At 45.9% G+C, this 11,783-nt stretch overlaps 1 non-coding gene across 1 annotated transcript; it reads left to right on the top strand.

Moving 5' to 3' along the window:
• The first annotated feature begins 1,419 nt into the window (after nt 1-1,419).
• LOC136306972 (U1 spliceosomal RNA) lies at nt 1,420-1,577 on the top strand. The gene has a single exon (XR_010725728.1). It is a non-coding gene; the product is annotated as a U1 spliceosomal RNA (small nuclear RNA).
• Nucleotides 1,578-11,783: the final 10,206 nt, after the last annotated feature.

The raw sequence follows: 11,783 nt of genomic DNA, 5'->3' as shown, positions 1-11,783 counted from the left end.
ACAGCCATCCATGACCAGAAGGCTATTCTCAGCAGACACCGAATCTAACAGCTCCTTGATCCTGGACGTCCAACCCCAGAGCTGTGAGGAGTTAAACTTCTCTTGTTGATAAGCCTGTGGTGTTCCATCATAGCCACCCGCATGGACTGAGACACTCGGATGTAAAGTGAAATTCAATCAACAGACCTGCTCACCCTCCAGGCAGGAGGGAATCACCCTCATACTAATTACTCTCGATATCAATGTCCTTTTATGATGGATGACTCTGAAGATAGCATTGGTAGTATGATGCACACAGCTCAGGGTAGTGATATTTACTGAGGATTGACCATGTCTCAGGGACTATTCCAGGCAGAGAATGAAACAGATGCATGTTCTCACTCTCACCAAACTTGCATTCTAGTGGGAAGGATGCATAAACCAGACCAATATCTTTATCAAAACAAATTATTAATTCGACGGTGACAAGGACTAAGGAACAGAACCAAGCATGAAAGGGATTCATAGATGCCGATGTCCTGCAGAGTGGTCAGGGACAGCCTCCAGAGAAGGGCACATTGGAACAAAGACTGAGGCAGGCGAGGGAGGGAGCTCCATGGACATCCTGAGCCACAGTCCTTCCTGGTGAGTGCCGGCTCTCTTTTCTAACTCACCTGGACTCTGGATCATGTAGCACATTTTGAGAATTACAGAATGCTCCTCAATCCGTTCTAGAGCATGCACATAGATAGACCAGACTACCTACTGTAACTTCTAGTGACTTCACTGAACATCTGGGTCACAAGTAAGCTGTGGAGACACATTGCAGAGGAGAGACTAGATGGGACTGCTCCCAGGTGTCCTCCAGGGTGTCTTATGTAAACACTGCAGGTGTTCAGCTGGGGGTGCTGAATTTGCCACCAAGACAGCTACTCTTCACTGGTGGGCTTTTTTGTTTGTGTTACAGCAAATTAGTTAAAAATTACTCATCAAAGCAGTCGCTGGTAGTCAGAGGTAATAGAGAGGGCTACTGTACTGACTTCAAGAATAGAGGGACTGGGTTCAGTCCTGATCCCAACCATTTACTCGTGTTTGACCTTCAGCAAGTAGTAACTATATGAGCTCACCTTCTCATCTTTGAAATGGGGGTGGTAGTATGTTCTTCATGAAGTTGAGAATTTATTCATTCCTAACAGATTGAACTCTGCCAAGTCTTGGGAATGCAAGCAAGAAGCAGCTAGTGAGCTGCTGCCTTTGGCAGAAAGATCATCTTAAATACGATGTAGGAGCAGTTACGGTACAGTCGGGGTGGGGGGAGGGATGGTGTGGGCACTGCTTTGTGGGAACACGTGACAGAGCAACCCACAGATGCCCTGGACAACCTCGCAGAAGAAGTAGCACGTAGCTGGGTGCTGAAGGCAAGTTAAGAGGCTGTCACCGATACTTACCTGGCAGGGGAGATACCATGATCACGAAGGTGGTTTTCCCAGGGCGAGGCTTATCCATTGCACTCCGAATGTGCTGACCCCTGTGATTTCCCCAAATGTGGGAAACTCAACTGCATAATTTGTGGTAGTGGGGGACTGCGTTCGCGATTAAAAAAAAAAAAAAAGAGGCTGTCACCAAATTCCTCCCAAATTCCAAGACTTTCCTTTACTCTTTTGGAAAAGTCAGTAGAAATGGGACAAAAACAGTGTAACTGCAGTGACCAGGAGTACAGATCTCAGCAAGTCCAGAGAGTTGACCATGAATGGGAAACAGGGGAGCAGATCCTACAGGCCACTAGGTGGCCTCAACAAAGAGTCAGACATCAGCTAGTTACTTCTGTATTTATCTAGAAAGGAAAAAGTAAAATTTAAATGTCACCTTAAGCGCAAAATATGTCCAGGGAGTTAAAATGAAAAACTTTCCAGCCTGGCTTGTGGTGGCGCTGTGGATAAAGCATCGACCTAGAACCGTGATGGTGAACCTTTTTATAAAAACCGCCCACTTTTGCAGTGCTGGTCAACCTGGTCCCTCTTGCCCACTAGTGGACAGTTGGATAATATTGGTCTGTCACGTGTTGAATTTAATGAGATTTTCAGAAAGGTGCTGTGAGGGAAAATCGGAGACTGCAAGTTCAGTGCCACACTGGATGTCGAAGAGAGCTTACACCTCAGACTAACCAAGATGCTACACCTGCGTTCTCTCTTTGGGTGAGTGACACCAAGATGCACTTCACCCAAGCCCACATCCCAGCATTCAACTTGCTTTAAACACTTTTTAAAAAGTTTTACTGCTTAAGGCCCTTCAGTGGCTCCCCACTGCCTCTGGGACCAGGTCCAGCAGCCTCCCAAGACCAAGGCTCTTCTCCCCCACCCGCCTCTGCCCTCCGGCAGGACTGGAGTTCATGCAGCCCTGGTGGTCTGTCTGCCTCTGAGAACTGCCGTGGCAGTGTCCTCCGTGGGGCACCTTCTCCTCTCTCTGGGTGGCTTCCGTAGGCTGCCTTTCCTTCACCCAAGAACAGGTTTTGTGGCCTTTTTCATGCTCATGGAGCATCCTGTGCTTATGACAAGAGATACTGGGCATCAGCAATTGTTTAGGGCCTGCCCGACTTGGCTTCTGCACCCTGCCTTCTTGTCCCACGAGACCACAGCCAGATTCCTCACTGTCCAACCATCTTCCTTTAACCTCACTGCCTGTTGGCTCAACATCAGAGGAGTAGAGAGAACACAAGAAGGGGAGGATTTGCCTCTTGGCCCCTCGCTTACTCTGGCCCACACTTCCTCTGCTGTGGAATAGGTGGTTCACAGCACCTGCATCTGAGGTGGTTCAGGGGATGAAATGAGGCAAAACATGTAAACAGCTGGGCATGGTGGAAAGACTTCATAAATGGCAGGAATAATTGAGTTTATGTTTTCTCATGTCCCCTCCTTCTGTGTCCAGGACAGGCCTTTTTGGCCTGGCCAAACAGCCAGAGTGGTCCTTTCCCTTGCTCAGTGACCAAAGTGGTCACAGCACACCAGAGGCTCTTATATTTTGAGCCCTTCCTGACTCAGTTTGGTGTCAATTATTTTGTCCCAACTTTTCTGTGTTCAGCCCAGAAGCTAAGGGCTTCTGAAGGCTAGACATGTTGCCTAGATCTGAATTACCCAGAACCGTCAGGGTTCACATTGTTTCCTCTGAAAACGCAGGATCCGTGAGCCCCTAATGTTCCCCAGACATCAACAGGAGCCCCTCTGAGTGGCGGGGGCTCGTCCCAGGCATAAGTCTGGCCCTCTAGACAGAAGACCCATATGTAGTATTTTGTTGGCACAGTCTATTTTTAACTATGCTATATTTATTTCACAAATGACAGTGTGGGGAGGAGGGCCTCTCTACAACCAGTGTGCATGCTGTATTTTCTAAAACATTTTAAGTTACAATATTTTCACTAAGCTTTGTTTTTACATGTGTTGCTTTTTTTCTAATAAAGGTAGATGGGGGGAAAAGAGCGATGATTAGTTTAATTATTTCCCTCTCTGAATAACTGAGAGGCAGTTTCAGGGTAGGACATCTTGCCTCAAAACACCTTCACCTTTTATTTAATAGACCATGTTAAATGCTAGAAGTCCTTTGGTTGTCATATTTATTTATTTATTTATTTATTTTTGAGAGAGAGGCAGGGAGAGAGAGACAGGAACATCAAGCTGGTCCTGTATGTGTCCTGACAGGGGAATCAAACTGGCCACCTCTGTGCTCCAGGAAAATGCTCTAACCAGCTATCTGGCCAGAACTTAATTTTATTTTTTTATTTGGCTTTTAAAAATGATGAAACTACATCTGGCAGAGGTAGCACACTCATTTCTATCAGTCATTTTCACTGTAGTGTGAGTTTAGAAACATCATTCTTGGAAGCAAAGACCTTTAATTAGGGGTGCCATAAACAGTCTCCTTTTCCCAAGCTTCAACCTTCTTACATAGTCCAAAGGCCACATACAGGTGTGTGAGTCCTCATGTATTCCTCTAATTCATGTTTATGTCTTAGGCAATAGTAAAGAGAAGGAAGGAAGGTGAGAGAGGAAGGGAGGGCTGCAGACCCTGAGTGGCCACAAACATGGGAGCTCTGTGTTGGAAGAGTCTTGTTAAGATGCACAGACTAGCTCATGTGCCCCTTATGCTTCTCTCTGCCTCATGCTCATGGGCCTCACTATATGCTTCTCTCTGCCTGTTTCCTACTGTGAAATACTAGAAGGTGGAATGAAGGAATTTGATCTATTTTAAAACTCACTACTGTTGAACACTAATCCTCAAAATATTCACAACCACTTTGATTCGGGGACAAGTGAATAGCCAGTTTGCTACAAACAAAAGCTATATTCAGAAGTCCCAGACAGCGGTGTCGCCAAGAGCAGACAACAGTTAATTCATCTCTGAGCCTATGTCGTGCCCGGCACCCCAGCAGTTAGGGATCGCCTCAGAGTCTTTTAAATTTGCTTACTCTTAAGGAACAAAAATGAAAGGAAGGTAGGAAACACCCTTGTCATGCTAGTGCTGTTGGAAAGTCAGGACCTCCCCAGAACCAACCCTGCAACTACGACGCTCTGTTTTGTCTCAGCAAGACAGCGCTAAAGCAGGGAGATGCAGTGCGGAAGAAATGGATCGTGTGGACTGTGGAGTGACTGGGCGATGGAGCAGAGCCAGATTAGCAGCCTCTGCCCAGGGGCACTATTAGATCTAAGTGTAATCTGGACCCTGGCTGGTTGGCTCAGCGGTAGAGCCTTCTGGATGTCCCAGGTTCAATTTCAGGTCAGGACACAAAGGAGAAGCGCCCATCTGTTTCTTCACCCCTCCCCCTTCTCTCTCTCCATTCCCCTCCTGCAGCCATGGCTCTATGCATTTCAGTGCATCAGCCCAGGCACTGAGAATGGCTTGATGGATCCTTCACCTCAGGTGCTAACAATTGCTGGGTTGCGAGAATGGCCCCAGATGGGCAGAGCATTGGCCCCAGATATGGGTTGCCAGGTCCCAGTTGGGGTGCATACAGGAGTCTGTCTCACTATCTCCCCGCCCCTCACTTGGAAAAGAAGAAAAAAATTTTTTGTCATTACCAAAAAGACTTCTTTAGGTAAAAATAATAAAACCCCATGCTGCATAGATCATTGCAGATAGTTCGTTATCTGGTCAACGGACAAAAAGCAAGCACTTAAAGGTCTTCAGCTCCAATCTTCTGTTCATTTCTGATTGCTGGAATTTTGTGTCCACTGCTTATTGGGGGAGCGATCTGGATGAAAGTAGAGAGGGTCAGCCTGCCTCAGGGGAAGGCCGTGCTCAGCTGGTGCAGCAACTGCTTTGTCTCTTTGCTGTCCTATTGTATCTGTGTCAGAAATGGAAGTCATCGCAGGTACGGCTTGGAGGAGCTGCTGACCTGGGGTCTCAGCACCTTGAATACTCTTACTTCCTTCATTGTCACCCTCTGCAGGATTCGCTGAGAGAAGGGCCCCTACAGAATTGTGGTCTGTGCGCCGATGCATATTCTATCTGACCGGTCTATCTGGTGCTCCTGCACCCAGGTTGTCAGCAGCCTCCACCCTGTCTCTGCCTCACTGCACGAGAGGAAGAACACTTGGTTCACGCCCACTGGGTCTCTGGGCCCTCTCCTTACCCACTCTCACTGTTCTGGTAATTCTGCTAGTAAACCTGTGGAGGGCGTCTGTGGCACGGACAGCATCAGAATGGTTACATCTGCTTTGTATTTCCCACCTTACTTGTAACATCTGCAGCCTCCACACCCCTTTCCCTTCAACAATAGCAAACTCCAGTCCCTCTGCTACACTGTGATGTGCTACACTAGGGGACTTCCTAGTTGGTTCTTCATCACCATCTGCTCATATCATTCCTCCTGATGAAACCATATCGTCTCTTACATTGAACCACTTAACTGTTCCCAAGACCTTTGTGGTGATGGCCTTCTGTCCCCACCGGCAGGTGCCATTGCTGGGAGGCCTGTGTTCTGTGTCACCAGTGCTTTGTGTGTGTGTGTGTGGGGGGGGGGTCGCAGGTGCTGCTGGTCTGGGCCTCACCACTTGCAGTTGTGGGTGCTGTGAAGGTGACCCCAGGAAACTGTTCAAGCTCCACGGAGCTGATGGCGGCAAAGTCAGCTTCCTGTTACAGGTGGAGTGGGGCAGTGGAGGGATTCATCTGGTTTGCACCGATGCAGAACTGATACCTAATTTTTTGTTGAGTTCGGTGAACCAGTTATTAAAATGGAACTTGTAACCAGGGTCTCTCGTAAGGTGGCCGCCTGGGCTGCTGCCCAATGTGAAAATCACAAATTTACATTCCTTACTCTTTTTTAATGTTCATCTGCACAACAGTGTATTCTAAGCACCTGCAGTAATGTTCATTCCATCCACAGGTGAAAAAAAATTGCAAGAGAGGACATCAATCAAGAAGTAATATGGAAATATCTTTGTTTTATTGTTTTTTTTAGGTATTATTTAATATTTTTTCATTAATATTTTAAAACTCTCATAACAATCTAGTTTGTGTACCTCTTTTATTGTTCTTAAATATTAAATGCATAAAATAATAAACTACCTTTCTGTCAGTTTTTATACTTAAAATGGTCATTAGGGCAGAGAACCGGTTGCTAAATTATTTGAATCCCACCATTAGAGTGGGGTCTGCCTTTGGTAAGAACAACAGGCAAGTCAAACTCTCAGTAGTGAGCGGCACTACAAAATGCCATGGAAGAAATAAAACAAGGAGGCGAACAGTGAGTGACAGGGTGTGTGCACAGAGAAAGGGCCACATGCCAACCCTGCCAAGCCCAGGGGATCCCGGCAGTGGCCCTGCAAACCCAGAGACTGGCAGCAACCACACAGGATGGTCTGAACATGAAAATTCCTAACTAAAATGGCAGGTAGTCATGTCCTAGGTTTAACTTTGAATTGTCTTTGGGCATATGAGCTAACATACCTTTGAAATGTCAGTGATCTTTTTCCAGACACAACCCTGGGCATCAGAGCAGGGGAGCAGGGAAACCCCTCCTTGTTACGTTATCACCCACACACCATCTCTCTTTGCTGCAAACATGAATTATTACCTGTCCTGTACCCACTAGTGAAATAGTATGAGTATCTCTGATTTGCTTTCTATCCAATCCAAGGTTTCCTTGCTTTGCTTTCTTCCTCCCCCCTAATCTACCACCAATGGATTTCATGTACCTCTCTTTATGTCTTCTTGAGTCTGATGTATAAAATAAGCTGAAAAACTGCCATTCTCCAGAGCATTTTCTCAATTCATTAAGATCTTACTTCCCAGCAACTGCCATCAGTTTGACTCAGGTAAATCCTTGTAAGAGTTTTATTTTAAGAGTTTTTCTCAGCCTGGACGTTCTTTTGTCGACAGTGGGAGGCTGAAATCCTTGCTACTGCAGGTGAAGGGACCAGAAAGGACCACCAGGGCTGACTTCTGAGCTGAAACATGAATAAGGGAGAAGAACAGTGTGGACTGAGATGAGCCCATGAGCCAAGCTGACTGGGAGTGGTAAAACGTACCTCGAATACAGAAAGATAAAACCACAGTCCAGAGATCCAAACATATCAGAGGAGGGGCCGTGGCCTCAGGGGAGGGGACAGTGGGTGCTACGTAAGAAGTCCCAGACCCTCTGAAGCACTTGAACCGAGACCTGGGGCAGGGGATGTCACTGGAGAGTCAAGCAGCAACATTGGAATGACAACTCCTAAACTTCTGTAAAATTCGTGTTGAGCAGCTGGACCCATCATCTGTGTGTTGACTGCATTTAGCAGCCATAAAAATAACATCCTGCATGCCACCCATGTTTACAGCATTGCTATGCTTTCCTAACAAGCGAAAATATCACAAGTGTCCCTTCTCCAGGAACAACACACATGGAGAGTCAAGGGACAGGAGTAGCCGCCTTCCTTGGCAGTTTTAGGGGCGACTGCAGATGAACTGGAGGCCTGCTGGTTTCTGTGACCTTTGCCAAGTCGCCTACCTTTCTGGACTTCAGCTCCTGGAAAGCACTGGAGACAGCGCCTGTTCCACCTACATCAAGGAGTTGCTGAGATGAACAAGAAAAGTTCCTACATTGGAAGTGCCCAGAATATAACTGACTGGTATTACATTTCTGGGGGGGGGGGGAGGGAGTTATGCTTAAGGCAATTATTTATAGATTAAATGACACTGCTGAAACTTCTCTGAGTTCTACAGCCTTTTGTATTTACATGTGCAGAGAGTAATCTCCCCTAACTCTGTCCCTTTCAGAAATAAGGGGGAGGCCAGGAAGGGGAGAGAAAGGAGAGGAGGAAGTGGAAAGAAGAAAGAGGTGAGGAGAAAGGGAGACAGAGGGACAGAAAAGAGAGAGGGAGCAAAAGGACGGGAGGGGGGAGAGAAATAGCCGAAGCGGGGGAGATGGAGAGAGAGGGCTGGCTGAGGAAAAGAGAAACAAGAGGTGAAGAGGGACAAAGAGGGGAGGAAAAGGAGCGGGAGAAAGAGAGGAGGAGAAATACAGAAGGGAGAGAGATAGACCGAGGGAGAGAGGGGAGGGAACAGAAAATTTCTAAGTGGGATTCCTTTCAGCTCAAGCTTCCCAGATTCACACAAACCCAGTTCAAGTTCTTCTTTCCCAGCTGCTGTTTTCAGTCCTATAAATACCAGGGGCAGGATGACAGATGAACAAGAAAAAAGCAGAGTGGAGAGCTGTGCCCACTTTGCTGCAGGTGCAGCTAGAGGGGTGGGGAGTCTTCCACCTGCATGTGTGGGTGGGTGCAGGGGCACAAGAGGTGTCAACGTGACATTTAGGCAGTACCCTGAATAGGAAGAATGTAGGGGAACATGCAAACAGAAATGACAGGTCAGATAAAGGTCCTAAGTGGGGACAGCAGTTGGCGTGCTTTCCCCATTGGACAAAGGGGAGGGACCTTCTTAGTGTGTGGTGTGTCTCATTCACATCTTTTTTGATGCCTGACTAGAGTTTAGCATTCTCATTATTCAGGTGTTCCAGTTTCCCAGGGTGGCCGTCACAAATTTCCACATGCTTGTGGTTTGAACAACAGAAAGGTGTTCTCACAGTCTGGAGGCTGCAAGCCTGCAATCTAGGTACCAGCAGGATGGTGCTCTTGCATGGTGTCCTTGGCTTGCGGCTGTGTCACTCCAATCTCTCCGTTGTTACAGGGCATTGTCCTCGTGCCTCCAAATCTTCCACTCCTTACAAGGACAATAGTCACTGGATTTGGGGCCCACCAGACTCCAGAATGATCTTACTTTAACTAATTACATCTGCAAAGAATCCATTTCCAAATAAGGCCACTTGTACAAGTTTTGGGTTGGCATGACTTTGGGAGGACACTCTCCAGCTCACTATGTTTCTGGACAGGTTGTTTTCCCTAATGCGTGGCAATGGGAAGCTATATGGCATGGAGGTTAAATTAAACTCTGGAGTCAGGCTTCCTGGCTCATCCTACTTTCTAACCTTGGTCCAGGGGAAGGTGTTTAATCTCTTCAAGCCTAAGCCTTCTCCCTCACCAGGAAGAGTACTAGCAGCTCCCTCAAAAAACCGTGATGAATAGTGAATGAATTAACATATGTGGAGGGCATAAACTGTGCTGGGCAAATTGTGAGCACTTCATGTGTTTGCTCTGGGAGATGTTATAATTAGTTGCAATTGAGAATGACATCTCATCTTCATTATATACTCTAATTGGTTATGGCTGCTTACTTGGAAAACTATCAGCTTTTTGTATAGTGATCTTATAATCTTACTGAACTCTTATTCATCATTCTCTAGTTTTTTTTCTAATTTTCTTGGTAGCAACCATATCTGCTTTAAGGTACTCAAAATATTGACATTGTTATTGTATAGAAACGTCATTTCTTTAACACAATCTCCTTTCTTTCTTTCTGATTCACACTGGCCCCATTCAGAACCCTGGCTTACTTGCCTCATTCTCCCTTGCAGGACCACTGACTTTAATCATTAATCCCTGAGGACAATGAGGTTCTGATTAGCATCAAATACTCTTAGGAACAAGGCCACATAGCAAGTTAAACACTGGACTGAAACTAAAATACAAATTTCCAACACAATACACATCAATACCCACATTAACATAATGATGTGCACAAATTCTAGTTATACTGAGTATTTTTGTCCAAATCGTCATTCACTTTGGAATGCCATTCTTCTAGCTTGTATTTGGAAACTCACTCATGTAAAATTCTTCAAAGGAATAAGGCCCTCTACCCAATTGAGTCACCAAATGGTACAGCAAAGCTTATTGAGACCTGTCACATCATTCCATCAGACACCCCATCTGAGTTCACTGTGACAGGTTCTTCCCAAAGGCTTTCTAGGAAGACCTACAATGGACAAGTCCTCGCCTGGCACACAGTTCAGGCGTGCAACACCGTGCTCACAGCTGCCTCCAACGGCTCTTGCAGCTGAGATGAATGACAGCAGGTCATCTTGGTGCTGATTTGAACTCACGAACGAACTTTTTCATCAGAAGCAACACGACAGACCCTCAGCAGCCTCACATGTACAGACTTAGTAAGAAACATGGAACAGGAAGACTGGAAAGGAAGTTGACTGACCTGCTCAGGGGCAAACTCCATTACCACTTCTGTGGCTGTGAGTACCCTTACACACCCCTCATCTATGCTGAGGTCCATCTAGCACCTGTGAGGTGCTTTGTGTTCAAGTGCAATTGCTCTAGTAACCGTGTATTCCGTAACAGCAAACCATGACCATAGCAAAGATGTGTATAGGCTTTGCTTGCAACCCACAGAACTTAAAATACAAACCCCAAATAACTATTCTCTCCTTGATTCAGCTCAAGGGCATGGCTTCCATTTCCTCCTCTTTTTCAACAATAGGGGCTCTATGGTTGGGCTTCCAGATGGCCCACGTTTCTAAGATTTACCCAACCCAAGTCTTGAGACATGGCAGTGAAGTCACAGGGAGAAAGGGATGTAAGCGGGATGCACTCCAGCAGGTTGCCAGTGGGCAAGCATTTCAATGCCAAAGGTTTTTTCACGATCTGAGTAACTTCCTGAGCCACTCAAGACTTGAAGGACTAAGACATGTTTCCACAGCTCTTGCAAAGACCTGGTTCACTCAACATCCACAAAATCTGTTGAACTTTATATCAATATTCAAACAAATGCAGCAGGGAGGCAGGCACTATTTGTTCTATGTATTTATTTATTTAACACTTATTAAATACCTACAATTAACCAGGAATGATATTTTATTTTTTAAAAAATTCAAAGCTGTAAAATACGGCCCCAGGTAAGAGGTTACCAAAAGCAGCAGGAAAGGATCAAAATTGCTCACTCCCAAAATTCTGCTCTGCAGCTCAGCTGAGGTTCAAAATCCCAGAACCAAGAAAACCTCCAAGATGGAGAAGCCCTGCCAATGCCCAAAGAATGGGTTCCCTCGCTTACCCGGACCAGACTGAACAGGCGACCCAGGCTCTGACTTCATGCAGCAAGGCCTGGGGGCATGGATACAACCTGCCCTCCAATTTGGTTTAAAATCACTGACTTCTCTTTCCCAGTTAAAAAAAAAAAAAGTAAAATAAACCAAAATAACTCACTGTGATATTCACTCTCCCAGTGACTTTAAGTCACATCTAAAATTAAATTCAATGAATTGTGTGGTCTTCTTCATCCTTCATTGATGATGAAACTGCGTTCAAAGACAACATATTCCTAAAGAGCAACAACCCAGCTTTAATCATAAGACATTGCATTACCTTGCAAACAAATGACAGTTGCTAACCCTTATCAATACAGACTGCACTTGTACTATTGTTGGA

Source organism: Saccopteryx bilineata, chromosome 5 (assembly GCF_036850765.1).
Source record: "Saccopteryx bilineata isolate mSacBil1 chromosome 5, mSacBil1_pri_phased_curated, whole genome shotgun sequence".
NCBI classification, from domain to species: Eukaryota; Metazoa; Chordata; class Mammalia; order Chiroptera; family Emballonuridae; genus Saccopteryx; species Saccopteryx bilineata.
The sequence above is the reverse complement of the archived record's forward strand: the minus strand, read 5'-3'. Positions and strand labels throughout refer to the sequence as shown.